Genomic DNA, 6,000 nt, shown 5'->3' on the forward strand with positions numbered 1-6,000 from the left:
TTAAGTGACACAGTCACACAGCTGACAAGTGGCAGAGCTGGGATACGAACCCATGACCTCTGACACCCAAGCCCCGGCTCTTTCCACTGAGCCACGCACTTACTATATGCCAGGCACTGTACTAAGCGCTGGGGTGGATACAAGTAAATCGGGTTGGACACAATCCCTGTTCCACGTGGAGCTCACAGTCTCAATCCCCATTTTACAGATGAGGTAACTAAGTGAGGCCCAGACAAGTGAAACTACTTGCCCAAGGTCACACAGCAAACAAGTGGCAAAACTGGGAATAGAACCCATGATCTCCTGACTCTGAGGCTCTATCCTAGCAAAGCAGCATGACTCAGTGGAAAGAGCCCGGGCTTGGGAGTCAGAGGTCATGGGTTCGAATTCCTGCTCTGCCGCTTGTCAGCTGTGTGACCGTGGGCAAGTCACTTCACTTCTCTGTGCCTCAGTTACCTCATCTGTAAAATGGGGATTAAGACTGTGAGCCTCATGTGGGACAACCTGATTACCCTATATCCACCCCAGCGCTTAGAACAGTGCTCTGCACATAGTAAGCGCTTAACAAATACCAACATTATTATCCATTACTCCATGCTGCTTCTTATACCTGCCCACGAGGAGCTTTAGGTCTAAAAGGGGAAAGGGCCATTGAAATAAATTACAAATAGGGAAGATGGTGGAGTATAAAGCTATAAACGATGCAGGGCTGAGGGTGGAGTGAATATCAAGTGTGTCAGGATATACATCCAAGTGCATAAGCGACTCAGAAGGGCGGGCAAACTGGGAAAGTGTGGGCTTAGTCAGGGATAGCCTCTAGAGGCTGTGATTTTAGGAGGGTTCTGAAGGTGGGTGGTGGATTATCAAATGTGAAGGGGGAGGGAGTTCCAGAACTGAGGGAGGACATGTGCAAGGGGTAATGGATCACTGACAATTAACCAGAGTAAATACCACATCAATAAGGCCAGGCAAAGGAAGCTAAATTGGTCTGGTTCCTGTCCTCTAAGGGCTTTATGATTTTTAGTTTTTGAATGTTTCCTTCTGTTGAATGCGTCTAGCTCTTCATGGGCATTCAATAAATATCAAAGGATAGTATTTTCCAAGTGCAAGACCATCTTCTGTGGTCTCCTGGGAATGTGGCTTGAATGCCAAGTTGGTGGAAAAAGGAGGAGGGGATCCCTTTCCATCTAGCTACCCCGCCTGGCACCTCTTCCACGGGTCCACTAATGCTCCAAATAACAACCCCAGGCACAGGGTCTCCAGAAGAGGCATCTGGTCCACTTTGGGTTTCTGCAGCTGTCTCGCTCTCCCCTCACCCCCCAACTCTGTACGGAAAATCTGCCTTGGCAGATTTTTCTTCCCCTGGATCCCATCCCACGAGCCAAAATGAGTCCAATGGCACCACAGTAACATGGCACCTAGCCCAAAATAGGCCACCGGTTCTTTAATTTAAAACACTACTTCAGCCTATGCCAACCAGTCCTTCTCCTTCCCGCCCCCCCATAGTATTTTCCACCCTGTGGCATGATGGACAGACAGGCTGTTCCCCAGCTGATGTGCAAGCCACAGCACTATCAGCAAGGCCATTATTTGTTCAATCAATCCGTGGCATTTATTGAGGCTTACTGTATGCAGAGCACTGTTGTAAACACTTGACAGAGCACAATACAACGGAGATGGTAGTCACATTCCCTGCTCCTAAAGCCAGTATTGTGCCTCCATTAGGGACAACAGGATGCTGGAAGACATAAAGAGTTGGACTTCCCCCTAGAAATCTATTCAAACAATTATGGAATCGGGCTACTTGGAGGATTCCAGAAGATAAAATCAAGTGACACCAGAGATTAAGGAGGCACAGGGCTCCCTGGAGAGCTGTTTTCTCTCTGGAATTATATCAGACATTTCTGCCTAGATTGAAGCACTGCAGGCTTCTGCTGGGGAAGTATGGATCTGCAGCAGAAATTGACAAATCTGGGTTGGGGGGGAGGGGCAGGAGAGACTCAGCAAAAAGATGGAACATGCACAGACATACACTGGTGTCACTGATTTTATCTTCTGGAATCCTCCGAGTGGCCTGATTCCATAATTGAATAGATGTCAAGGGGGAAAACCAACTCGTTATGCCTTCCAGCATCCTGTTGTCCCTAATAGAGGCACAATACTGGCCTTAGGAACAGGGAATGTGATTACCATCTCTTGTTGTATTGTGCTCTGTCAGGGTTTAGAACAGTGCTCTGCATACAGTAAGAGCTCGATAAATACCACTGATCCCTGCCACGGCACAGAGGGCGGAACTCATTTCCACAGAGAGTTTATGCTGGCCCCAAGTTGTCACCCGTAGAATAGCTCAGGGTCAAAGCCAGGGTCCTGCAACATTCATCTTCCCCAAAAGTCACCCTGCAGGGTAAAATCAGCCAGTTCCTAATCCCCCATCACAACCAAGCTGAAGTCTCGACCTTCCTAAGAGGTCAGGTGAGGGAGCAATACAGAGAAACTCTCACCTGGCAGGGAGACTAAGCTCAGGTCACAATTCAACCGCACCTTTAGGTATTCATAGATCCACATAACCCCACACGCAGCTGGGCATATGCCCCATACACAAAACCTTCCCCAGAGCCACACATCCCCCACAAGTATCACTTCCACCCAGGCTGACAGTCCCTAGTAATTAAAACTCTGCTCACCAAAACACAGTTATGCTGGGTGGGACTTGGGAGGAGAATGAGCAACAGCGGACCACCTAGTACAGTGTTAGGTGATCAATACAAATGCTTTGCACTCAGTAAGCGCTCAATAAATACTCCTGAATGAACCTAAACAGCTGCTGTTTGGAGAGCTGAAACTAGGAAACAAAGCAAAGAGGAGAGAAGCTTTTTAAGGACGGGGTAAAACAAAGCCTCAGAGAGTGCTGCATCCCAGTTGAAAACTGGGAGTCCATTGCTCAGGACTGACCATGGTGCACTCCCAGCTAGATGGGAGCGGCTCTCTGAGCAGAAGCTACATAGAGAAACAGATGAGGAGGCAATAGAGAAAACAGGGACAAGAGTTGCTCACATTAACTACAATAATGCAAAAGGCGACAACCTTTCTGTATGTCCAACATGGCCGGGACTGTGGATCACAATAATAATTTTGGCACACTGGGTGTTTACTACGTAGCAAGCACTGTACCCAACCCGGGGGTAGACACAAGATAATCATGTCAGACACAGTTCCTGTCCCACATGGGGCCGCACAGCCTCTTCAGCCACACATGAATTTTCATTAATCCATTAATGCTGTCTTCAGCCACAAAGGACACAAACGCACTGGAACACATCCACACATTACCCCAACCACCGGCACACAGATATTACACATATACCCTTAATCACACATGCACACACACACGCACTCTTTGCAAACTCAGCAACACCATCAACGTCATGGAAATCAATCTGGGTTCTCCATAAGGCCAAAGGAAAACCAATTTCAGACAGCGTGGTGCTCCAACCCTGACCAAACCTGGAGCCTCAGCAAAGGAATCGACAGATCACTGTAGCCAGAAACTGTACGTTCTCCAGACTTTGGCTGCTGGGGGAAGCTATAAAATATGCCTCTATTTTATTTTTCCATGAACACCACCCGGGCCAGGATGCCTGGCTCAGACGGGCTAGGGATTTCAAGGGCCCGGTTCCTACCCATTCCCGACATTCATTTGGGGCCAGGACTCCAAACTTTCCGGGTCATTTCCATTTCTAAAATCCCGACAAGGTCTGGAAGGAGGGGGACCGGAACTGTTTCTTTCGGTTTGGCTGGGGCAGTGATTTATATTTATCTAGTGTTTGGCTCCCATGCATATTCCCACCCTGTCCATTTGGCGTGTCAATTTCTCCAGGAAACGAAGGTGAGACTTTCCAGCACCTGGGGAAGAAGGCTGGCTCTCGGGAATGCAGGAACACTTGGGGAAGGGATGAGGGTTGCAGGGTTATGGTCAAACAGCAGCCAAACCAGCAAACTGGCCGAGACAATAGAAATTCCACTGCAGGGTCGGGGGAGGGGAGGTGGAAGGCCCCAGAGGTCGGGCCGCGGTGAGAAGGGAGTAGAAAGGACGAGGTTTCTCTCTGGGGATGGCTGTTAGTAATAATAATTATTATTATGCCATCGGTTAAGCGCTTACTATGTGTCAGGCACTGTACTAAGCGCTGGGGTAGATACAAGGTAATCAGGTTGTTCCACTTGGGGCTCAATCTTAATCCCCGTTTTACAGATGAGGTCACTGAGGCACAGGGCAGTTAGGTGACTTGCCCAAGGTCACCCAGCAGACAAGTGGAGGAGGTGGAATTAGAACCCACGTCCTCTGACTCCCAAGCCCGTGCTCTTTCCACAGCAGGCCTGCACCGGGTTTTGCTCTGCACGGGGAACCCCCACCCCCAAATCCATATGCAGGGCGCCTGCCAAACCCACCCATAACAGCCTACTCCATCCCTGGTCTCTGCGGCTTTGCTCCAACACCAAAACATGCCCACAGGAATCCAAAGAAAAAAAGCAAAAAACTCAACAACCCAACCCTGAGAGCAGCCTGGGGAAATCTGGAGAGGTGAAATACAGAAACCACCAACTGAAGCCCTCTGTTTCATCGGTTTTCTCCTCCCTTACCCTCAGTCGATGGTATTTATTGAGAGCTTCTTATGTGCAGAACACTGTACTAAGCGCTTGGGAGGGAACAATACCACAGAATTGGCAGGCACTTTGCCCGTCCCTAACGAGCTTACAGTCTAGAGGGGGGAAGCACAAAATCACGTAAAATACCTTTTTATTTTCCCCATATCTAGGCGCACCCAGCCCCCTTGGAGAAGGAAATCATCTAGCCCAAACAGGTTGGGCTCTTAAGATCTTGAGCAAACAAATGCCTCAGTCTACTGCTGTTGGAGGGGAAATCCTTGGAAGTTGAGATTCGGGGAAGGTGTTTTTTTGGGGGTGGTGTTAAAGTCACCCCCGACCCCGGGCCTGCTAACAGCCTCACAACCACAACCTGCTCCCCCAGCTTTCTGTGCAACCGGGCCGGGCCACGTTTTCGCCTCTCTTGAGCAATTTGCTGCACCTTCCACCGTCCCCCATGTCCAAAGACCTCCTCTGCGGCGTGGGCAGATCCCGACCCCCGTCTTAAACCCCTCCTGCAGCTGGGACCTACCTGCTGGGTGTCGAGGACTTTACGACCAGGGGCTCTGCAAGGATCTGCTGCTGCTGCTGCTCCTCCCCCTCCTGTCGATGTCTCAGTTGGCTGCGGACTGCTTCTTCCAGAGCCTCTTAGTGCGTCTCGCTCGCCCAACCCTCTCCCCCCCAAATAACCCACCCCCTCGGGAGCAGCCTGCCCAAAATAATCATAATAGTGATAGATGCAAGCTGAGAGAGGGACCAGCCGGGTCTCTGAGATGGTGGGGAAAGGGGAGGGCATCCAGATTTTTTTTTTAAAAGACAGAGAGACCAAAATCCACCAGCAGAGACCAGAGAGGGAGAGAGAAAGAAATAAAAAGAGAGAAAAAGAGAGAGAAAAAGAGCTGGCTGAGCGATGCAACCCGAGGGAGACAATAGCGAGGGAGAAAGGGGATGTGCCACCTGCCGGAGACCCGAGGCATTGCACCCCCTGACCCCAAAGGCCCAGCTCAAGCTCCTCCCTTAAAACAGGGGGAGGGACCCCCAGCTCCTGACCTTTCCCCACCAATTCATTCGTTCTTTCCTTCATTCACTAGTATTTATTGAGCCCTTACTATGTGCAGAGCACTGTACTAAGCGCTTGGAATGGACAACTCGGCAACAGAGACCATCCCTGCCCAATGACGGGCTCACAGTCTCATCGGGGGAGACAGACAAAAACAACAGCAATAAATAGAATCATGGGGATGTACACCTCATTAACAAAATAAATAGGGTAATAAATAATCTATACAAATGAGCACAGTGCTGAGGGGAGGGGAAGGGAGAGGGGGCTTAGCTGAGGGGAGGTGAAGGGGGGGCAGA

The 6,000-nt window shown here is 49.9% G+C and overlaps 1 protein-coding gene across 1 annotated transcript in view; it reads right to left on the reverse strand.

Moving 5' to 3' along the window:
- PIK3C2B (phosphatidylinositol-4-phosphate 3-kinase catalytic subunit type 2 beta) overlaps window positions 1–5,568 on the reverse strand; it is a 62,210-nt gene extending 56,642 nt beyond the window's left edge. The window contains exon 1 of the mRNA XM_029069058.2: window positions 5,174–5,568. The gene's annotated coding sequence lies outside the window, so the exon portion shown is untranslated. The remainder of the gene's footprint in view (window positions 1–5,173) is intronic.
- Between the last annotated feature and the right edge of the window lie 432 nt (window positions 5,569–6,000).

The sequence above is a fragment of the Ornithorhynchus anatinus genome, chromosome 7 (assembly GCF_004115215.2).
Source record: "Ornithorhynchus anatinus isolate Pmale09 chromosome 7, mOrnAna1.pri.v4, whole genome shotgun sequence".
Lineage (NCBI taxonomy): Eukaryota > Metazoa > Chordata > Mammalia > Monotremata > Ornithorhynchidae > Ornithorhynchus > Ornithorhynchus anatinus.